The sequence below is a fragment of the Lepidothrix coronata genome, unplaced genomic scaffold, assembly GCF_001604755.1.
Source record: "Lepidothrix coronata isolate B3197 unplaced genomic scaffold, Lepidothrix_coronata-1.0 Scaffold1, whole genome shotgun sequence".
Lineage (NCBI taxonomy): Eukaryota > Metazoa > Chordata > Aves > Passeriformes > Pipridae > Lepidothrix > Lepidothrix coronata.
The window spans coordinates 9,379,471-9,403,368 of record NW_016690181.1 but is presented as its reverse complement, the minus strand read 5'-3'; the positions used below and the strand labels follow the sequence as shown (position 1 = coordinate 9,403,368).

Here is a 23,898-nt window from a genome sequence, read left to right as displayed (position 1 = left end):
CTGCTGGGGGTCAGGACAGATGGGATGAGAAGGAGAGGAGATACAGAAAGGTAGGTGAGTTTCTCCAGCCAGGTCAGGGTAGAGTCATTCAACGTTTACAGTCTCTTTTTTATTCAGAAAAAAATTAATTTGAGGACAAAGGCTGATTGACATAAAAGCAGCCAAAGCACATAGCAATCTCTCCTGACACCGTATTACCACCAAACTGTTGGACTCACTGCAACACAAAAGATCTTTCAGGTCGGAAAAAAATGGGCAACTTGTTCAGAAAACAGAATATTTCTTAATTTTCACAAAATTTTGAAAGTGTTAATGAGAAGCTTCTGAAATATTTTAAATGCCGCAGAAAACACATGGGTGGGGTTTTTATTTGTTTGGGAGTATCACAGAGCAGTTATCAGGCACTCTTCAGAGCTCTCTGATATAGCATGTTCCAAGCCCAATTTCAAAACTCTTACTCATTGATGTCCTTCTATTTCTTTCACATCAACAGTGAAATTACTCTTTGGAAAGAAGCTGTCAAATGAAAGCCTCAAGCATAGGATTTAAATCAGCTTCTTAAACCCCAGACTTGGGGGAAGGGGTGGGGTCAGGAGATCTCTGCAAGGCATTTCGTATCTCAGAGATGGAAACTACCTGCAGAGTTAATTGCAATCACTTAGACTTTTTAGGAGACTGATCCCTTTGGTGATCACTCCTCATCTTTGCATACATGTACCGTACCATGAGGGCAGTAGGTAAGGATACATAGGAAGAGAATGAGGCTGAGATAAAGAAAGCATCTTCATTGTCCTAGAAGTACTGTGAAGGTAACTTCTCCACCTTGTTTTTCCTTTTCTCATTTAGTTATTTTAGTTATCAAAAGATGGGTTAGTTGATCATAGTGGTCCTTTCTGGCCTTGAAACAGGGAAACATCTCTTTCCTTTGTTCCTTCCTACGTAGCGGAACAATGAGTTAAAACCAAAGTTTGGCTCTGTATTTCAAGGTTGCAGTACTTATACTATGTACAAGCTTTCATCTTGACCAATTTGAGAGATGTCACACCTTTTCCATGGTGGAATGGGAGGAGAAGAAAGAGAAGAGAAAGGAAAAGCTTAAAGTAAAAATAAGATGTGACTGCTGCCTCTGACATGCACCGATTAGATGACCCTGTGTTCACCGGTTTGCCTGGGTAATCCAGCCTGTTTCTACCACCTCTTTTAGTCCCACGCCACCGTTTCAGAAGCTCAGCAGTTACTAGGCAGCCGTATCTTGGCTGGTTGGGAAATTACACGATATATGCACTTTGCATTCTTTGGAAGGACCCTAATTTTCCTAGGAAAAGTACCATGAAGGTAATTTCTCTAACTTGTTTTTCCTCTGTGCTAGTTTAATCAGCTTAGCTATTAAAAGATAACATGGGTTTAGGACTATCATTAGACTGGAGTGGTCATGTGGTTATGCTGGTAATTAGCACTACTGCTGAACTCAGTGTTACTTTTTTTTTTAATAGGTAACTACATAACAAAAACATTACCTGCTGCACATCTAATGAAGCAAAAGAAAAATGAACACTCCCTCTCTCCCAGCATCTGTATTTAACTACTTGACTAGCTGCTTTCTTCTCTCCTTTCTCCTCTGTCATATTAGTATGTATATCAAAAGATTTTAACTACTTGAAATGGGATTAAGACACTGTAGTCTAAAATTGCAATCTGCAATCCTCCTGCTCAGCTGTTCTGTAAGCTTTAAGGTGTCAAAAATCCCTGTGAGGGCTCTGAGAGGGCTGAACAGCTGACACTTGAGTCATGATGCAGAAACTCTCTATTACTTGGCCTGAGTCCCCAGGAGTTCAGTTTGGTCAGCATCCCAAGTCCCAGGCATACTTCCAGGATACTGGACTCTCCCCAGCTCAAGAGTTCTTGGGTATGTTTTCTTTTGAAGCACAGCCAGAGGGAAAATAAATGCAAATGGGTGCCCCTGCTATAAAACAGCCTTAATGAGGCTGCAGGATACCAAGCTCCCATTCCCTTCTTTCGCCACAGGAATTTCAACCTGCACCTCTCAAATGTACCTATAACCACCAGATTACAAGCTCTCCTAGGGTAGGAATGTGCTGCCAGCCTCCTGTTGGGTCAGTTAGGACCAAAGAAAGATGAGCAGTGCTGTAGCCATTGAAGGCAACTTCTCTGTATCTGCTCTGGGTGCTGCTTTTGTTTGGTGAGTGTTTAACGGATACTAAATTAAGTTCTGCTCATCTTTATCCCTAGACTTGGGTTTTAGCCTCAGATGCTTGATGGAAAATATACATTATTTCTTCTGCTTACAGTACACAACCTGTTTTATTATTACAGCATAATTTGCTTCTGATGTTAATAATTGATGTAGCCAGCTCTTCCATTGTTCCCCATAATTTTTAAGTGTTATGTTTGGATGGGAGATAAACTGTAAACATCCAACCCTTTTATCTGGACAAAATAACCCAAAGGCTTAAGGGAAATCACCCTACATATACGTGGCATCAGTGGTAGCACCAGGACCTAAAGTTTAGGATCATTAGTCTTCCATTTTTGCACCCATTTTACCACATAATAAGGTACCCAGAGTTTCCAGCTAATTATGTCCAATTGCCTAGTGCTACACAAACAGCTTTTGATCATGTTCTCACCGGTATCTCACGTTTCCTCTACTCTTGTAGAAAATGGATGGGAAGAAATCAGTGTTCGCCCATACTGCTGACACACCTTGCCAGCCTTCAGCATCCTCTCAGAAAAAGTGAGAGCCATCCTACCAAGAGGGTTGGGGTTGGCACAGCTTTTTGTGCTGCCACCCCACTCTCCTGGCCACCCATCTGCATGCTGGGCCAACACTGTGCACTTTGCTGGCAGGTCACCAAAGCTAGCAAGTTTGGTCTGCTTTTTGCTCCCAGGGGATATAATATGATTGGTAGTGTTGCGTAGGTGGGAGAAAACGTGAGGAGAGAAGACAATGACCAATACTGATATAAGCCTTCCCATGGTGGTGTAAGGGGGATGGCAAAGCACTCAAATGCAAATAAAATGGATTGATGACAGAGCTTTCCTCCATGCCTGTGCTCTTTCCTGCAGGGCCACAGAGATGGTATGGAGGTCCTATCCTACTCCCCAGCAGCTTTGCCTTAGAAATGCTAATAGGATCAATGCTTGAAATGAGATTAGAAAACTGAATTTGAACATTTTGTTTCAACTAAATGGATTAACTTGTGGGTCTGGTGCAGCCAAACATCCATGTTCACCCTCAGAAGCATAACCATGAAGTCATTGTTTAGAAATGCTCCTTCTCTCTTCTTAAAGCTACTTAGTTTTCACAATTTTAATAAGATGTTGGGCTAAACACTAAATCATTAAAATTCTTTAGAAGGCTTTATTCTCTCCTGAACTACAGGAGGAATAAAGGGTTTTGTAAGGGTTATGTTTAAACCAGAGGTGTTTTTGTCTTGGCTTACTCTACAAATATTCATTCAGTGTTAACACAGATGAGGACTCTTTGGTGCAAGGCACCCAACTGTCCCACTTCTTCTGTGTCTGTTTCCTCCATGTAACTTGTCAGTGCTCAGAAGACTGAACCTCAACCAGCATAGGCTTTGACTTCATTTGATGCTTGAGGTGATCAAATACCAGATATCAGCAGTGGGGATGTCCAGCATCAGACTTGTGTTCAGGTGCTCTCATTGTCTTGCAGGCACTAGTGCTTCCCTGTGCCTGCAAGGAAACCCAAGTCTGCAAGCTGGGCAAACTGGGAGAAGATAACCCTTAGCAGCACTACCAAGCTGGTTATCTGTCCCTCAGATAGGTCCCTCCTGCCCTGGAGGGACAAAGGGAAGATAACACGTGTGTAGAGAGAGCTGATGCAGAAACACACCCCACGTGCTCATGGTCTGACATTATGGCTACATAGGAGCAGCAGCAGACAGTGGTGAAATGCTGCTGGAAGAGTGCAGTCCTGCCTCCCCTTCTCTGCTGTCACATTTAGCAATTGCAGAACCACGGGATGAGCTGGCTTGGCAGTCTGTGCCACTGCTTGGGAAGACAAGCTTGTTCTCGAAGGTGTGGCAGAGCTGCTGAGTCACAGCAACCCCTAACAAATGACCCTCTTTGTATCTGTGCAGTGGGGCCCACCAGACCCTACTAGCTTCTGGAGGTAGCAGCAGCTCTGGCTGAGGGGTTAATGGTGCACAGTGAGAAAATACACTCAGCATTTTGTGATGGAGCTATGGTGACTGAGCTGGCTGATTACTTTTTTTATTTGCCTATATTACTTTATGCTGAGGAAGTGTCTCACTCGAGTGATTAGTGGAATCCATCAAAAAACGGCTGTCTCTGGAAGTGCCCCAGGCAGCAGCCATCACAAATTAAGATACTGACATTTGCAATATTAGCAAGAGCCCATTTAGTAAAACGCTATCAAGTTCAGGTACAGACCGTGACTAAGAGTTTCCCTGCCAGCAATAAAATACTACAGCCACCCAAAGCAGGCTAGGGTTTTGTTTCTGATCTGTCTAATCACAAGTATAAGAATAGTGTGGAGGTCTTCAGATTTGCACACAAGTCCCAGGGATAAAGGACTGGGATTTCACTATTTTGCATCTGGTTCAGCTTACTGTGTGACATTGAGCAAGTCACACAACCTCATTTCCCCTCATGTTCAGTAGTGCTTTGAGATCCTACTTGTAGACATGAAGTCTTTCTGTCTTGAGGTAGTAGTGTCCTGGCATTAACAACTTATGTGGTAATGGTAGTATCACTTGGACAGCTGTAGTTTTAAAAAATAATTACACAAAATCAAGATTTAGAAATATATTGACAGGAACTCTACAAGATAAAAACAGTGCCTGTGATGTCCTAAACCTTTCCAGAATTGTGATGGCAGTTATAAGATCCTTGAAAATCAGATACGTGCCGGTGCAAATATTATCCTGCCCCTTCTGAGTTGAGATGCATCCCTTACCATCAGGGCACATTTGCTCAGGATACAGGGCATGTCAACAGTCACACAGTTTAACGCTACTGAGTTGTGAAGGCAAGCTTTACAGAAACTATACTAGGTATTTAACTATTTTACTGTTGTAGCTGTTCTACACTCAAACTATTAATCCCCCCTCCAGATACTGTCTCTGGTGCTTGCTAAAGGTAATAATCTCATCACCCTGTTAACAACCTACCTGCTTGTACTGAGAATGCCATTTAACATTATACACTCATTTATCCATTATTTAGAACCTTTTTTTTCTGTTAACTCTCTGCACACAATTACCAGTGTTTTTCCTACAGACTGTCATTTACAATGACAACACAACCAGAACTGCCTCTATACACTTTATATTGTGAAATATCCATTTGTTGTAGTTAGTTCAGTTAATCACTGCTAGAACATGCAAGTGGCATGACATAAACAAAACTCCCCCACAAAAGCAGACACAGTGAAAGGAAAGAAAACAAAAAGGAGACATCTAAAATAAATGTGGAATAAATACAGTCTGGAGACCTTTCTGGACTGAGCACCAGCTGAAATAACGAATAAAGAAACAATGTCCCATTTCATGTTGATTGTTTTGAGGATAATTTTTTTGTACATTTTACTAAATAAATCTGCTTGAGTGAAAATGAAAACAAAAAAGAAGTTTTACACCTAACTGTGTAGCTCTGTGCATCAGCAAGTATATTTCATGCTGCTGAGTTTTTACCATGTGTTTGTGACACATTAAGATCACATGTATCTATAATTGCTGCAGCTCCACTAACTTATTCAGGCAGAATAAGATGATCATGTGTCTGAGCTAGCAGCCAACAATCTCCTTCTACTGGAAGCAACCCACTGGGCTCACAGCTTGGGGAGGGTTTCTGTTCACAGAGGTTTTGTGAAGTAAGGATGTGCCATACATATACTTCTGAAGGGGAACATGTGCCAGGATAGCTCTAAGTAGGATAAGCATGCTGCAACTCAATCTTTGGGAAAACCAGTAATACCTACAGGGAGCATAGAAGCCAAAGCTTGGTCAACTGGTACGAAGGACTTAGGAAAACAAAAGTTGACACTTGGGCCAGCCTTTTATGCAATGGGCATTATGAAACCAAGCACCTGAGCAGCTGGCAAGAGTTTTTGCTGCGTAACTGCCTGGACAAAGCACAAAGGCCAGGCCCTGTTAGCCTGTTCGCAGCTATTGTAAATCTGATAGTCACCTTTTCCTTAGAAGCAAGTAACTTAACCTATTTTTCTGTATTTAGAGGAACACCAAGCAGCCTATATCTTTTACATTCTTGAATAGAATACCATTGTGAAGGAGAAGATGTGGACTCCCTCTGATATGCAGGCAAAATTCAATCCTTACACACAGACATAGATAAGCACACAGCTTTACCAATTATATCATCCCTTTGTCCAAAAAACAAGATTTTTTTTGTAGAGACAGGCTCCCATTAACATCCTACTCTTGTAGACCAAGATTTAAGCACATTTCTAGCTTGGCTCACTGTTCCTCTGATTAAAAAGATTTTGCTTTCTGCAGCACCATCCTCAATATTTATATCTCTTTGTAATACTAATAACTTTGTTTAATGGGAGCAAATCTGCTGATTGATTTGCAGTAAGATGTAAGTGCAGCCATAGTGAGATTAACTTTGTCAGATGAGCACGTGAAAGATGTGAAGATACATTATTTACAAGTGAGTTCCTTTATCCCAGAGTGCTGATCCATAATGAAGTCAAAGAAACGTATTGTTTTCCCCTTCCTTCGGTATATGAAAAAAACACAGCACTACCCTTCAGTTTTTACATGAGGTGCCTGCAAGAACTATCCTATCACTAAACTATCTTTTCAGCGCTGTTGTTTCTTTCCCCATTGTAATTAAATAAATAAATAAATCCTTGCCTTAACCACAACACTCCTCTGTTTCTCTCCTTAAACATATTATGACCAGTAACTATCAGAATGAATATATGTAAATATTAAAATAAAAAAAATCACCTCATGCATGATTGACACTCATTATAAAAGAGAGGTCTCTGCCAGCATTCACAGAAAGCACAGCTACCCGCATAACCCGCAAGACAAATATTACCATAGTGGAAAACTAACTTTGGTGGGCCACGACAGCATCATACCCCCTTCAGCTACTTGCTTACACACATTGATGAAGAGCTGCTAACACCGTGCTCTCACTGTGCCTCAAAGGAGCAAGCCTCCGAGAAAAGGAGTGTTCTGTAAGTCCATGGTGTCAATTAACAAGGACAACAAGCCAGGCTTGCCTGGCTCTGTTATTATATTGGGAAAAGATGGGGACAAGACTGGAGGTGTGGGAGCTGGAACTTGTAGACAGGTTGTCTCCCTTTGCTCTAGGTGACTTTCCCCTAATTCACAGACTGGCAGACATTTTGTATAGAAAAACACCACTGCCAACCCTACCCTTTAAGAAAAAACCCAAACACGCACAATATAAAGGGCAGAACAGCCATGCTGGGTCAGGCAGAACCCCCTTCATCAGCACCTTCCCTTCCAGAGGTGGGTCTGGGAAGCAGTACAGCAGCCTTGGCATTGTTGACAGCCCTTGCCTTGCTGGTGCCACCTCCAATCAGCAGCCTCCCCAAGCTCTTAAGAGCCATGCAGAGCAGAAAACAGTCAAAAGCCTATCAAAACCAGACAAAACCCATGGAAACCAGGCAAGGCAGTTACTTGATGGTAACCTGCCGCCTATGGACGATGTGCTGTTGACCACAGATGGATGGTCTCCTCTAGGGACATGGTTGTCATCACAACAGTGACATTCTGAAACCTGGAAGGCTGCCCTGAGTGGTGAAGGGGCAGCAGCCCCTTCATGGGGGGCTGGTTCACCATGGTTTTGGGCAAAGGTAACTGGGGAGGCTTTGTGAGGGAAGGCCGAAAGTATCCTGGCTGTCCAGAACATGTTCATACCTTTAAGACACAGGGCACTCAACATGCATTGTAGGTGTTTTTTGCCAATTGTGGGGCACAAGAAGCTGCCTGTTCAGATATGTCACCTGAGCTTTCAAGTAAAGGACCTTGCCACAGTGTTTGGCCAAGCAAGGCTGTAATGCTGCAGCCACAGGCAGCAGCACTGTGGGGGACAGCCAAGGAGGCCTGTCAAAGACAAGGAACACACCTGTCCTGGCTCTAACACATGTCCATTTTGGAGCACTTTGGTCTGGTTTAGGTCAGATATGAGGGAAAGGTTTTTCACAGAGAGGGTGGTTGGGCACTGGAACAGGCTCCCCAGGGAAGTGGTCGCAGCACCAAGCTTGTCTGAGTTCAAGAAGCATTTGGACAAGATTCTCAGGCACATGGTGTGATTCTTGTGGTGTGCTCCACAGGGCCAGGAGTTGGACTCAGTGATCCTGATGGGTTTCTTTCAACTCAGCGTATTCTATGATTCTATATGTTAGAAATAGGGTGGCCAGCAGGACCAGGACAGTGACCATGCCCCTGTACTCAGCCCTGGTGAGGCCATACCTCAAATCCTGTTTTCAGTTTTGGGCCCCTCACTTCAAGAAAGACACTGAGGTGCTGGAGCGAGTCCAGAGAAGGGCCATGGAGCTGGTGAAGGGCCTGGAGCACAAGTCTTAAAAGGAGAGGCTGAGGAAACTGGAGTTGGTCAGCCTGGAGAAAAGGAGGGTCGGGGGGACCATATCGCTCTCTACAAGTGCCTGAAAGGAGGGTGTAGCCAGGTGGGGGTTGGTCTCTTCTCCCAGGTAACAAGTCACAGGACTGGAGAAAATGGTCTGAAGTTGTGCTGAAGGAGGTTTAGATTGGATATTAGGAAAAATTTCTTCACTGAAAAGGAGTGGTCAGGAATTACAACAGGCTGCCCAGGGAAGTGGTGGAATCATCATCGCCTAGAAGTGTTCAAAGAACGTGCGGATGTGGCACTTTGTGACATGGTTTAGTAGTGAACATGTTTGGTGGTGCTGGTTGACGGTTGGACTTGATCGCCTTAAACACACACCGCCGGATCTTCGGCGGCGTTGGAGGCCTCACGGGCAGCTGCATGGAAGCTCAGAAAAGGCCAAGTCCCGCTAATTGCACCTCCCGCACCCCAGGCGGGCGCTCTGGCACCGGAGCCACCTCCCCCATCCCGTGCCCGCGCGGCCCCCCGCGCGCCGTCGCCGCCGCCTTGTTGCCAGGCAGTTTGGCGCCCGCGCGCGCCCCGGGGGCGGGGCCCTGCGCACTGGCCAATGGCGGGGCGCGGTGGGCGAAGCCGCGGGACGGGCCCCACCGCAGGCGCTCGCCCCTCCCACCGCGGCCTCCGAGCGCCGCGGGCCCGGATTGGGGCGAACGCGTTTATTTTTAAAAGGAACTGGCTTTTTCTATTGGTCGAGGAGGACATCAGTCAGGGTGACGTGACCTTGTTGCTAGGTCGGGAAGGAGGGAATCGAGGTGCGCCCGCCCCTTGCGTTGACTGGCCAACAGGGAGACGAGAGCCCGCCCCCGCCCGCATTCGAACCTGTTGCAACCGCGTAGCCGAGTGACTGACGTTCATGGACGGCCAATGAGTGGCCGAATTGAGCACGGCGTCCAATAGAAAGGCGCGGTCCGGGGAGGAGGGCGGTGCTGGGAGCGGTGATTGGCAGGCGGGGCGGAGGCAGAGGAGGGCTCGCCGGAGCCGCCATGTCCGCCATCTTGGAGCGTCGGTGATGGTGGCGAGCGGAGGTTTTCCCGCCTGAGCGGAGGCACCCGGGGCCTGTGGCGGGGGACGCGCTGCCGAGGTACGGCCGGGACGGCGGCGACATCTCCCCGCCGCCGCTTCCAGCGGGACGGCGCTCTGGTGGCGTCTCCTCCGGGGCGGCACGGGCCTGGCGCCCGCTCAGCGCCGTGCGGGGGCTCCGGGCTCCGCTCGGGCGGCGCCAGGCCGGGGCCTGTGGGGGTCACGGAGTCGGTCGTGCGCGGCCTCTCGCACGCGCCCCGCGGGCCCGGAGCGGCCGGGGCGCGGCTGCGGGTGCTGGGCTTGGGCGCGGCGGGAGGCCCAGGCCGAGCCGGGGGAGCCCTGCCCGCCCCAGCACCTCTGCGCGAGGGCCTCCGCCGAGGGGGGGTTTGGGGGCACCTTTGAGTTCTGATTTTTTTTTTAACAGGGCAGTTTGTTTGAATTACAATTTTTAAAATAGCGTAGCAGTGTTTGGGTGAGCTTTAACTGCTGTTTAATGCGTTTGGCAAAATCTCACCGAGGACCTGCCAGTTTTTCTGGTTTTGTTTTGCCCTGGTTGCTAAGAACTTTCCAAAGTGTAAGAGGAATTAGTGTTATAGTCTATCTAGCATCATATGACTCTGTCTTATATGACATAAATGCAATTGAGGCTAAAGATCATTTCTGTCAGCATAAACGGTGTTTAAGTCAGAACAGTGGGATACTTTGAATGGGTGTGTTGCTATTTTAAAAAAGTATTCTGAGTGGAAGAGTGGAGAAAACTTATGAGTAGGTGGATAGCTTTAGGAAGGATTCCTTGTGAGATGTTGACAATTTAGAAATGAAAGATTGTGTGATTGCTAGTGATATTACTTAGGTTTAAAATCTCCTTCAGTGGATTGAGTCTAAATGTACTCTAACAGTGAAGTGTGTCTTTGTGTTGCACAAATACCTGTGTGATTTTTTTTTTTTTTTTTTCCTGGAAAGCTGAAAGGTGGGAATTGTCCCTGTTTCAGTGTTCCAGATAGATTGCTGCAGTTATTTGAACTGCAATGTCTATTTTCAGTGCAATAGACATTCTGGTAAGAGTCTGATTACTTATCTCTGTGTTATTTATGTTTTCAGTAGTAAGGCATGGACTAACTGTGGCTTGCAAGACTATTACACAAATATTAAATAACACTACAGAATTACCTTTCAACGTGTAAATCGTTAATGAGACGTCATGCAAATGTGTTATCCAGTCTGCATATTTTCTTCTGTATTTTTAGGTACTTGTTGAAGTTCACTTAAATGATTTGTTTCCTCATCTGTGATATGACTCGAACATAGGTGACACTTATTTGCTTTCTGTGTGAAAAGCAGAATGCATATGCAGTATTGAATCCTGCACCTTCTGAGGTACTAAGGGAATTTGTTTTCTAATACTACTGGGAGGCTGTTTTGGCGAGAAGAACTGCTGATGAGGTCTGTTTACAGTGAACTTAAGGAAAACATTGAGTTAAGTGAAAGTTGAAGTTTAGAAATTCTGGAAAAGCAACCTGTTTAACAGGAATGCTTTTAAGTAGGGTAGTGCATTACAGCTTCTTTACGAGCAAGTTAGGTTTGTATGTAAACTGCTAAAAGTGCACCAGCTTTTGATTCTTTTAAATATAAATCAACTAGCTGTTATTCCCTCATGGAATTAAAGATACAAAGTAGTTTGTTTTTCTCTGCGCAATACTGCCTGCAAACTGCTCACTTCAATTGACTTGCTAAAGTGACCAAAAGTGACTTTTTCCTTCAGAATGCTTTTGTGTTGCACTTAACTGAGATGATGGTCCAGCCTGTATACCACTCAGAGAATCAGATCATGTTCTGAGTAAAATTCAAGTGAATTAATAGAATGGAATCTGAATTTAGCAGTGTTAGAGCAGAAAATCATGTATGTAGTTTTATTACAAACAGATGTTTAGAGAGTAAACTCCATTGTTATGGCTCAACAGCTTTGCTTCTCTACTCAGTTTAAGCTTGATATGCATGTACTATGAAATGTTAGAGAGCTGGCTCAAAACCAGCCAGTATGGGATTGAAACAGTCAGAAGGGAGAAATGCTTTGAAGAACTGTCTGGTCCACTCTCTGTCCATTAATGTCCTGTTTTGTCAAAGTGCTTAAAAAGCTTTGAAGTATTTACCTAACTCTGCAGGTAGTTCAGATTACTCTGTGTTACTGTGTTGAAATAAGACATGGTTTTAGCTTCAGTGTTTCAGCGAACCTACACATCATCTTTGTAGGTAGGAGGCTTGTACACTCACTTCTCTCCAATAGCTGGGTTATTTTATGGCCTTTGGAAGTTATGGTGGAAACTATGGCTTTTCAGCTTGGGCAGAAGAGGTGCTGGTGTGACCATAGTGGTTTGTTGTGGTAGTAAAGTAGGATGTCTTAAGCATATTGTCTGCCATCTAGATTTGTCTTCTGTAGTAGCACCTTCGTCTGTGATCCTTGAGGCTGCTGTGTGCTCTTCTGTCTCATGTGCCAGGTTTAGGAATTGCGTGTTATCTCAAGTTAGTATCTTGCATCCAGATTCTAGAAAACCAGATGTCTGATAGGGTTATCCTAAAAGCAAGATGTGGAGCCATTGTTTTTGGCAAGACTTTTCACAATAATAAAACAAGTAGGGGTAAATGAGAAATAATATCTTGCTTGTGTTATCTTATTTTGTTACGTTAGAGGAAGAGAGCAAAAAAACTTCAGAAACTAATGATCCCATTTGATCCTGGTATTTTCAGGGTGGGAAGCAAGCCTGAAAGATCATGCAGAAAATACATAGAGAATATGAACATCACGTTGAAAGCACTGCATAGCATGCATAATTGTTTTTGTAGTGTGTCAGTGTGCCAGCATCTGTTTTAGAAACTATATGCTACTAAGCAACTAAAGTAAAATGTTTTTCTACTCTTGGATATTCTATGTAGCTCTAGAGCTAGTTTGGGACATTTCTCAGGAAATGGGGTAGACTGAGTTGAGAGGATTGTGAAGATATTTGGTATAAGCTGTTATAACCTTGTCTGTTTATGGAATAGTTCTTCACACAATATTGGCAAAAAAATCTGTTAGTGTGAAATACAAGACTCTTCATGACCTTTGTTTATTTAGTAACTTTCATGAAGTGCCAAGAACCATGTCTGAAGTGGTATATGTGATTTGGAGTGGGTGAAAAAGTTCTCAATTAACCCTTTGACTTTTCTGTCTTTATGCTGTTAGTCTATGTAGTCATCCCCTAATCCTGTTATGTGGATATATCTTTTCCTCTTAAACTGGAAATGCTCAATGACAAATCTGTGTGATGTGTTGTGTGCCAGCAGTGGAAAAAAATGCCAAAAGGACCACAGTGTACAACTGTGTGGAGTGGTGAAGCTGTAATACACTCTGTTGGAGGGGTGGTATGTGTTGTAAGGTGTGTTGGCAAAACGACTGAGTAGCTGTGAAATGCATAAGTGAGGATTTGGTTAAAGATGTGAATGAAAGAAAGCAGAATTGAGTAAAAAATGTATGTATGCGCAAGTAGAAATTGCCCCATAGTGAGATTTGGGGGTTGAGTAGTGTCCTTGTAACATTCTTACTATTTCTTTTTGAATGAACACAGTCTTAAGTTGTGTATCTGGAAGGAGGTGGAGTACATGGCCTAGTGGTCTCTGTCCTGTGTCCACTGTGCCTTCTAGAAATTGAGCACTGGAAGACCATAGGCCACCTCTTGTCAGCTGTGCCAAAAGGTGCTTTTGTACATGAAGAAAACTCTAAAGCCTTTTTATGATGACCAGACAGTTTCTGGGTGAGGCTTGAGAAATGGCGACATCGTTTCCAGTTTGGTGATGAGGCCTAGTTGGGATGGAGGATGGAAACTTCAAGTTTTTTTTTAGTGCAAAGTAGTTCCTGAGTTTATTATATATGTTCTAGAGTATAGCTATTCCAGTGCTAAAAGCATTCAGATTGTTAGTTACTACAAGTGATTTCTAGGCCCTCTTATGCAGTGGGCAAGTTCCCTTCTTGAGTGACCATTGGCAGGATTTCTGACTGGGTCCTAATATATAAAATAAGATTTTGTTGTACAAATTTAACTTCTGCTGTAGCTTTTTGGAGTGAATCTCATCATTTCTCAAACTAGTATTAGAAAGAAAGATGCTTTCTGTAAACATACATTATGCTGCTTTAGAAGAGCCAAGCATAAGACCCTAGTCCTCAGTTGGGTGTTGCACATTTAAAAGCTTCAGGTAGTGCTGTAGGCAATGCCAGTACAGGTGTGATTGCATTTTTTCATTGTACTGTAACTGGTTTGAGCGTTTGCATTAGAGAAGAAAACAAGGGAATAATAGACATTTCTAAAGGCTTGTCTTGCTACAAAATGATATTACTTCAGTGCTGCTGGCACTGTGAAAGGAGTATCAGCCACAGCCTCCACTGGGAGGGTTTTTGCATCTTTGTAGCAGAGTAGTTATACCCTCTATACTCTAAGAGAGTAGTCTCTTATAGAAATGGTAAAAATACAGTGCTATTTGCTTTTCTGTGTAAGTATAGTGGAAACTAGGTGGGGAGGAGAGAAGGTGTTTTTGTTTGGCTGTGTTTTTTGTTTGTTTTTTTTTGTTTGTTTGTTTTTATTACTAATAGTTACATAAGGGCTAAAATCATAGGTAAGGTCTTGGTGGAAAAAACTCTTTCCTTCTGTGATATGCAGAAGTAGGGCTCTCCATATTCTGTTCTTACTTAGCATGTGCTTACTACTTTGACCAGTCTCCAATCTAAAGAGCTCAGGTGGAAGTTTTAGGTCTGGCTTGAACTGGAGTAATTCATGTTATTTTTTCTGTTACTGTCTTGATGGCCTTGCCGGATATCCAAGTAACTCTGGGAGCTAACTCTTTTAGAAAATAATAGGTACTTGGTTACATTTGAGTAGTTTAGCTGCTGCTACCAAACATCTTGGAAAAGGATGGAGAGTTTAGAGACAGCTAAAACAAAGTTGTGGTGGTGGCAGGATGTTGTAACCATCTCCTGTCTGTAGGAAACCAACATCCATTGTGTGTGGATATTGGTCAGCACAGTCCAGGTGGAAGTGCACTTAGAAGTTGCAACAGCCTAGGGGTTTCCTTCCCATCATCCATGTTTGTCTTTCTCTGTTCTTTCTGGTGGTTATGAAGGAGGAGTTTGTCACTGCTCATGGCAACTCTGAGGGGTAATGGCATTTAGGTGTTCTTTCCTGTCTGTGAAGGACAGCTGTAGAAGTTAGTGAGCTACCTATGAAGTAGTCAGTTCTTCCTCTTGGCTGTGATAACCAAACATTCATCAAAAGATCCTTCTCTGTGTGTACTTGATGCTGATGACGGGCTCTTCATTACAGCTTCAAGCCAAATTTAAATAGCAAAAAGTTGTTCACTGAATAATGTTTAGATGAAATTTGTTTGATAAAGGAAATGGTAAAGGTAACGTTAATGAGAGGTGTGCATTTCTTAATGGTCAACATAAAAAACTAAAAGTGTCTTCTCATGCTGCTTACCTGTACTTTAAGGGCAAAGGCTCTCTTCTGGAGTCACTTATAACACAAAAGCTTTTATAAATTTTTCTGATGTGTGATTGGGGACTGAAATTGCCATTTTGCTCTTTCTCAACCCATTAATCTTTGATTGCTCAGTAGTTGTGCCAGGTGCAGTTGTCTTAATATGATTTCAGTCACAGATTGGCACATACTTTTTTTTCCTGTGGCTGTCTGTTCCATTATGCTCTCCTGCTGTACTTAAGTATTGTTTATTTTGAGAACAAAACCCAAAGCACTTTGACGTAGCGGAACTGAGTACCAGCCACACCTGGCTTGGATGCTCTGCTTCAAAATTGCAAGTTTATAATTTTAAAAAATGTGAGTTAAAAATATAAATTAATTCTTAATGCCCTGGCTACTGAATAGGGAGTTTAGTTACGCAGATTGGAATCATAGAGATGGGATATTGAAGGCAAGCAATAATAATTCTGAATCTCTTACATATGAGGGTGTCTGTGAAAAAAGACTCAAAGTCTGGAAAACCCATAGGTTTATTTATTTATTTATCTTAATACAGGAAACACCCTCAGGTGTTTTTTGTTATAGGAAACATGCTGCTTTTTAGGGCATAACACAGAGCAGTGATGTTAATACTTGTACAATAGTTGTTTTTCTTTGAAATACACTGGTCCTGCCTTCCCCTCCTCTGGACTCCAGAATTCTGAAGTTTAATTTGCAGTCCTAGCCACAAGGCTGGAGATCAGAATGCAGTGGGGTTGCTTTGTTTCCTCCCATGTTGAAGTTGTAGCCCCATGCCGCCAAGAATAAAGTTATTTATAGATGTAATAGAAAATTTATATCTATGGTACTGATCTCATTCTCATGAGAAAGCGAGATTATAGGTTATCTAAATGTCTGTTTTTTAAAAAACTTATTGGAGGTAGTGAAGGTTGAGTATGAAGATTAAGGTATTCTCTGGAAATGTGAATTGGTAACTATGGTGTTATATAGTGGAATTACTAAGCAGCAGAATGCAAGTAAAAATGGTAGATGTGTTTTACTGTTAAGTGGGTTTTTGCAGATAAAAAAGTGATTTCAATTTTATTGTAGGAAAAACTGCAAGCAATAGCCAGAGAATCCATCCCCCCAAAACTTAAAGCAAACTGACAGTTGTAAATAAAGAGAGTTAGAGAGGGGATAAAACCTTTTTTTTTTTTTAATTGCTACTAAACCACCTATCAAATCTTGTCTTAGACTTTCAAGTATTTCAAACTAAGTTAATTTCTGTACCACTTGCCACAGTAGTGACTTGACTTTTTGGAATGGTAATAAGATTGTCTTGACGAAAGTCTATATGGAACCCTAAGTGTTAGTTAAAAGAATAGAAGACTTAAGTTCAGGTCTTAAATAAATTGATTTCTAAGTTTTTTCAGCTCAGCAGGCTATTCCTCTTTAGGCCTCTATCATGTAATGCTGTTATAAATGCTATTTTAAGTTCTGAGCCAGCATTTTAAATGGCTTAGTTTCTTTGAAACTTCATTCTTCAAATCCCTTGAGTAGGCATAGGGCACAGAAGTATCACGGTAGTTTTCTGTAACTATAATCTGTCAGTACAGTTTTGAGCCTTCCCTTTGGATTAGTTTTAACATTGTGTGTTCAGTATTTCTTAGGTAATAAAGTAACACTTGTTGAGAGTTGAAACTCTTCTTGCAGCAGGAGAAAACTGTTGGCAGGTATATTGGTAGTTAAGAGAAGGAACTTGTAGGAAGGAATGGCTGCTAAAAGTGTTGTGGTAAATTACTGTGTGGTAGCCCTCTCTTGGAAGGGCGGGAAGGAAATGATAGAGGAAACAGGCAGTCAGAATAAGTCATTCCAAAACAACATTGTTTCCCTTAACCATGGCACATTGCTTGAATGACTTTTTTAACTCTATTTACAAGTACATACTAGTGCACTTATGATACTGCACAGCTGATGATCACTTCAGTGTAAAAATTTAGAATTAAGTAAACTCCCTTTGGAAACGGCATTATTAAGAAATGCTGCTAAATCTCTGAGATAGACTTCCTGCTTGCAACCATGATAGAATTTTGAAAGGCCCTCAAACAAATGTACTCCTCTTATGCTCCAGAGAGAGGCATTGAAGTAGAATTTAAAAAAGATTATGTTGAGGATCATAGAGAAAACAATAGGTTTGGCATTTTTTATGAAACTTCAGGGTTTTTTTCTTAAAGTAGGGTTAATGTTACGCTTGAAAGAAGGTGGCTTATTCTGTTAGGCAATCTTAATTTTTCTAGTATTGTCCATCAAAATAGAAGATTTGCATGGTGAAGGGAAAAGTCTGTTTAATTGAGACACCAGAGGCATCTGTGCCTGAAAAATGTGGTGTAATTGCTGTGTGTGTGGTTCGTAAAAGCACAGCATGGCAAAACTCGGATTACTGGAGTGATTTGCTCCAAAATGTAAATTGCCTGGGGGCTTGGGAAGTGGGAAAGAAAGGCAGTATTAACTTAATAGCCCCTTCAGACTTACCTGCAAAAAGCTTTCCTGGTGATATTTCATTATTTTGCTGGGTTTCTAATTTCTTTCCTAGAACATATTTTTGCATATACCTAAATAAAAATCATAAGCATTCATTAAACTTACATAGATGAGACTTGGAGAACTCTTCTCATTCAAAGCAGTATTTCTTAGTTTTGTAAGCTGAGCCTCTCAGGAAAGTAAAGCTAGTCATGCTTTTTTAGTGCTTGTTGTTTAAATAACATTGGGCAGGGTACTTTGTAGCGTTTTGTATTACAAAAAAAGGTGGTAAAATGTGTGTGGAGGATATTGAATCACTATTCAGTTGTCTTAGTCTTTGAGTGATACATTAACCCAACTGCTTGGCATCAAGTACTTAATTGATATTTTGTATGTATTAAAATATTTTTCTAAGTACTTACCTTCATCTTCGGGATATCTGCAGCGGTGGGGAAACTGTTGTACAGACTGTTGTTCCTGAATATACGGAGTATATTCTATGAAGAAAAGTAGTGTGTTCTTACTTGGTTAAAGGCTCAGCTGAAGCCATAACATTAGCAGTAAATTAGGGCAAATTCCATGTAGCACGAAAGCATTTTTCTAAATGCAGATCCCAAAATCTAGATAAGCAAGTATGCTAAAGTAGCATCACTTTCCTTGAATCCTAGTGCTGCTACTGTATGTTATTTCTCTTGCTTGATATTGGAATAATTTTTCTACTTTTTTCCCAGGGATTGTATTGATAAACATGAAAATAAAGGGATTGTAGAAAAATGTATTGATGGGGCTTAAGCTCTTTGATAAGTCAAGTTAATAACCTTTGCCCAAGAGTACATCAAAACAAAACATTTATTTTAACTTGCTTAAATTAAAGTTTAAAAGAGGTAATATCTTCAGCTTTTCTTTTCATAGTGTTGGACCTGCACACTCTTCAGAGTGTTAGGGATTCCAACTTCCAGTTTGAAAAGCAAAGCATGTTTATGATACTGTCAGTAGGGGAGTATTAGCCTCTGTATGCATCTAGGGTGGGTTGATTAGTTCTGTCAGTCTTTGCAGGATATGGTAGCACAGAAATCACGGGTAATATTACATTTAATGACTCATTTCTAAATATCCTAATTAAAAGAACTTGAGAACTTGCAGCTGCCAAAAGTTACTTCAATGGTTCTATGAACCTTAGTATGAGGGAAATCAGGAAGATAATCTTGTCCACAGCCTTTAACTAGTGCAGTTCATGTAACCTGAAATGAAAGTGCAGGTTACCTGAACAACAGGTCCCAGAAACCTTTAATGAAAGTGAAGAGTCAAGCAAGAAGTTAAGAACTGCTTGTTTTAATTTTGAAGTTGCTGTTTTAATGCAAGAGTCCACTCCAGTTCTGGCAGCAGCTGTAGCTTGCTATACGAGTGGAGTGTCAGGAGGCAGGACATTGATAGGGTCCACTTCTGAACTGCAAACGATCTGAAGTATTCTTTTTAACAAGACTGAGATTTTGCGTGAAAAAAAGAAAGCTAATAACAGACATGAATGCACTGTCTATACAGAAAGAACACTGGTGTCCTGGTTAGAAATTGCTGAGGTAGCTTTTTTCTGCCTCTGTGTATTTTTCATGTGCCTCAGAATTTGATTTGCCTCCAACTTTCAAAGTCTAATCCACAAGGGGAAAAGGAAGATGAACTTGGAAAAAAAAAGTCCAAATTCATATTCTCTTTGAACTAATACTAGTGAACAAAATAGAATAAATGCTTATAAAGGAACCTCTGGTAAAATTCAGGCATCTAAACGTAAGGCTGTGTCTTTAAGTTACAGTAGCTGTTTCTTAAATGTTCTAACAAAAAAGTTAAAGTTTACTGCTGAAGCAGTCAGTCAGTATTATTGTTTTTTTTTTTTTAATATTTCCAGAGTAGTAGTACAGAAATTCAGGACTCATTTACCCTTGCAAGTTATCAGGTGATTGAGACAATAATAGAACTGGTGTTGAATTGTCCAAATTCAACCTTACATGTTATTTATTGTATTCAGAGGAACTTTTACTCTGCAATCCTGAGCAGGCTTGAGATCATACAATTTGAGGCAAAGATGGAAGAATCAGATCCTGACTGCCCTGGTATGTTCCCTCTTCTTTGGCTGCACTGGCCCTGGTGATTGACAGACCCTTTGAGCTGTTTCAGCCTGTGGACGTGGCACAAAAACTTTTTTCCTTCTTCCTCCACCAGCTGCATTTGTCACTTCTGAAGTAGGTTTTTCACTTGGAAATGTCTTGGCAGAAGTTTCATCAGTGTTGGGGAGCCAACAGAGGGAGACTGCACAGCAAGGGGTAGAGCAGAGCTGCTTTGCATAGCCAGTTTAGCTTCCTAAAGCACTCCTGTGAGAGACTGTGAGGAATTTCAATCCTCATCCTCATTCTGAGTGGGGATGGTGACATTTCAGCATACAAATGTGTCCTCTGAGCAAGGTGTTTGGAACTGATAGCCAAAGCAGTCAAAGTTTGAGTCTTAGCCTGAGATGCTTCTTAGTGTTTAAAAATTGCCTTGATTATAATGCAGATTTTTCTATAAACTTCATTAGTTCACAAACTAGAATTCTAGGCTGGGTCACATGCACCGATTTCTCACCCTTCAGCTGCCTCCACCCTATAAATTCATGGTTGTGGACAACACTTTCAGGCCAAGTTTCTTTGAGGACCGTCTGTTCAAAGGGTTGCTTAACTAAAAGTTTTTGGGAAGAGATGTTCCTGATTAATGTCTGTAGTAAGCCTTAAGATGTGAGTGTTCTAAGGAGTGCATGTTACTCTGATTTTTCTCACCAGACATTTGGAGAGGTGTGGTAAGGAACAATGCAGTCTTAAATTCATGTTTCTCTGTGCTCTGCCTAAATTTAACATTAAACAGTTTTGTACTGCTAGACTGTAACTTCACTGGGGGATCTTTCTGGGCCAGTAAGGCAGTGGAAGAACGGAAATAAATCTACTATTTTGTACTTGAGCGTAGTGTTATATATAATTACTTGCTCTTGTTCTGGCCTAAAGAGGTGATAGAACTAAACCACACTGTGTCCTCTGCTTCCCATTATTAATTGCAGTCCAGATGCTTTTACTGTTCTGGAAGAGATGCTGGTGTTCTGCTAGTGGTTTTGTCAAGCTTATATAACAACTTTATTTCAGATATAGTAGGTTATATAAGTTACTGTTTTGAATGCATGCAATGAATTACTGTAAGAGCAGCACTATTCAGTAGCTTGCAGTTCTTGCAGTTTTTTACCAGGATGCAGAAATACTGCATTTTTTTTCTGTAAGCAGAGACAACTCTCTAGTTTCAGTGTTTGGGCCGGTAGAGATGTGTGGGAATGGTTTTAGAAGTAGACATGGCCCAGTTCATGCGGCATTAATAACATTTGTTTAGTTCTGTTTATGGCAGCTGGTCACATAGTGGTTAACTTCTCTGTCTAAAAGAGTGTAAATGAAGTTTGTTAGGTAATACTTAAAACAGACTTTACCAGGCTGTTGCATTTTGTGTGAAGATGGATCCTACCCTCGGTAGCTGTGCTCTGCTTTATTTTTTAGGTATGTGAGATAAATGCAAGCATGGATGTGTTCCTAGTTGTAATGATGGGTCTTCATAGTATTCTGTTTGATTGTAATATGTATATGTGACAATACTTCCCTCCTGCCTTTGCATATGACCTTCAGGTCTAAATTTTTGATACCTTCCATTATGATACCTTCATCACTTCTCTGTGACAGAGCCACGTTAATGTGGCTGAATTATTGCTGAATGTAAGCCATTCCTGGATATAGGAAGGTCAGATTTAAATAGACTTGAACCTCATCCAGTCAGATGATTTTCTTATTATTTTAAGGAAAGAATTGCTGCATGGCTTTTTTGTTAGTGTTTTTTTTTGTTTTGTTTTGTTGTTCCCCTTTATCCATAATGAAACACCTAATCCTGCAGATAGGAACAGTTTGAGCCAATAAACCATCTGTACCACTAAGTGGAAGTCATTCTTTAAACCAACCTCTCTACTCCTGCAGATTCTGAGGCAGACTGAAAAAGTCCTGATTGACCAGAGCAGGCTTCTAGTGGAGCACCCTTCACAGAGTATGCTATAATATGTTCACTGCAAGTATCTTGTTAATTTTGATTATACTAGTGTTTCTAGTTTACTATGTAATCCTACTGTATTGAATTCAGAAGTCAGCTACTTTGGTGCTAAACAATGGTATTTAGACACTGAAGTTTTCAAGCAGAAAGCAGAGTAGAGAAATAACAGAAAGACATCCTTGTAAGGGGAATAATAAAAGTGGTTTTCATTTGGATAGTTCAAACAATAGAAGTCTGTGGATAGTGTCTTAAGAATGTGTAAACTCTTCTGAAAGTGCATTAAGCTAAATGGGCTTCTTTCTTTGTTTCTGCATGACATAACTGAGGAAGTAATGTTCTCTCCGTTTTTGGAGCTCTGCTTCTGAACATAAGTACACACTTAAAATGCAGAAATAATGACCTAGGATACTTCAGTAAAGTGAACTTAGTCCAGGTAGCTGGTTTCCTTTTCCTGCTTTACTTAATCACTTGACTCACAAGGGGTTGGCAGGTGTATCAGACCTGCAGACCTGAAGGTCTACAGATGAAGAATGTGTGTGACCTTTGAAAGAATTATGGCAAGTGTGTAACATCAAACTTCATGTGTATGTTAGTTACTAAAATAGCCTGAGAAATTATATTTAAGGTCCTTTCTGACCCAAACTGTTCTTTGATTCTGTGATCTTTAGATTGATAGGGGCCATCTCTTAAATCATCTGCAAAGTTCAAAAACCAGCTTTGAAAACACAGCTCCTTATCTTTAACATGGAAGGTGTAAAGTTAAATCATTCTTCTCTTTGGCAGGATACTTGAAATGCTTTTGATTTTTTTTTTTGCTGAAGATGCGTTTGTGACAAACTGTGATAGAAATGCTTCTCAGCCAAATATTGGGTAGTCACTGACCTAATAAACATTCTACTAATTCTGCTACCCTTCTTAGTTGCTAGTATTTATGCTTTATTTTCTTAAAGGGTGACTGAATGTCTGTTTTTGCTGAACAGGTTGTTCCTTTGGAAGCCTATATGTGGTCTGTATTGTTTTTTTTCAAGTTAGCCTGTTTTCAAATTGAAAGTGGCTGAATTCTTTGTAGACTTAGGCTGACATAACTGGCGTTCTTAATGCGTGTTAGTTTATTTCTGTGCAGGCTTGTGGATAAATCAGATGTTAATATAAGAGAATAGTTATGAGGATAGGAAAAAAGTTACTGCAGAAAGCTCTGGGAATGGGTATTTTAGATCTAGATCTGAAGATGTCACGTTATGGGAAATTGCTAATAGTTTGTAAAAAAGTCTGGATTTGTGTTAGATTTCAGTCAAGGGCAGATTTATAAAGGCAGTTTCATTTCAGTGAGGCAGTGGAGTTTCTTGGAAGGGAATGTTTAAAGTTGGTTTAAAAGTAAGTCTTTCAGATGACAAGCTGCTTTTGAATTTGTTTTCAGTGTATGCTCTACTGAACTGACACTTCTTCCTAGCAAGTTGTTTCCTTCCTCTGTTTGTGTTGTACTTGGTGCAAAACAATCCTTAGTATTCACTCATGCAGTTGTCAAAGTATTGAATAGAACGTGTTAACAGTATTAAATTATAAAATTTTTTTTTGTCGTTATAGGAAGAAATCTGCTTCATCTAATTCAATGCTAATTCAGTCCTGCTAATCTGCTAATACTGTAGATTGAAAGATTTTTTTGCTGTTGCCAGGATACCCTGTAATGGGCAAGGAGCCTGAGAGAATACAAAACGTTCTGATTTTTTAACTTTTAAAAACTTTTGTGTTTAACAGGTAAGAAACTATTAAACTTCACCTACAGCAATAGATCTATAAGGCTTTACCCTTAAGCGTACAGAAACCACTTAAATTTCAAGTTTTTCGTGTCCCTGGTGTCCACTGAAGTCTTACCTGATTTCTGTAGGCTCACATTTACCACCTTCTAAGCTGCAGTTCCTTCTGCAGTTCAGGCTTTGTGGCCGTTCCTTACCTTTTCTTGCAGCTTTTTTCAGACTACTTCCTAGCTGACTGGTTCTGACTTTGTGTTTTAACCCACCCTGCTGTTGCACTATCTTCTTTCTCCACCCTGCTTTGGCTTACTATGACAATCAGGGGTTGGCTAGACACACTGTTGTGGATATTCTGTTTGTTTTACAGTGTT

The 23,898-nt window shown here is 41.3% G+C and overlaps 1 protein-coding gene across 5 annotated transcripts in view; it reads left to right on the top strand.

Annotated features, from left to right (window-relative positions):
* Window positions 1-9,257: 9,257 nt before the first annotated feature.
* PPP6R3 (protein phosphatase 6 regulatory subunit 3) overlaps window positions 9,258-23,898 on the top strand; it is a 56,923-nt gene continuing 42,282 nt past the window's right edge. The window contains exons 1-2 of one of the 5 annotated variants that reach the window (XM_017810185.1): window positions 9,258-9,736; window positions 23,361-23,531. The gene's annotated coding sequence lies outside the window, so the exon portion shown is untranslated. The remainder of the gene's footprint in view (window positions 9,737-23,360; window positions 23,532-23,898) is intronic. The other 4 variants (XM_017810203.1, XM_017810149.1, XM_017810176.1 and 1 more) reach the window with 4 other exon arrangements.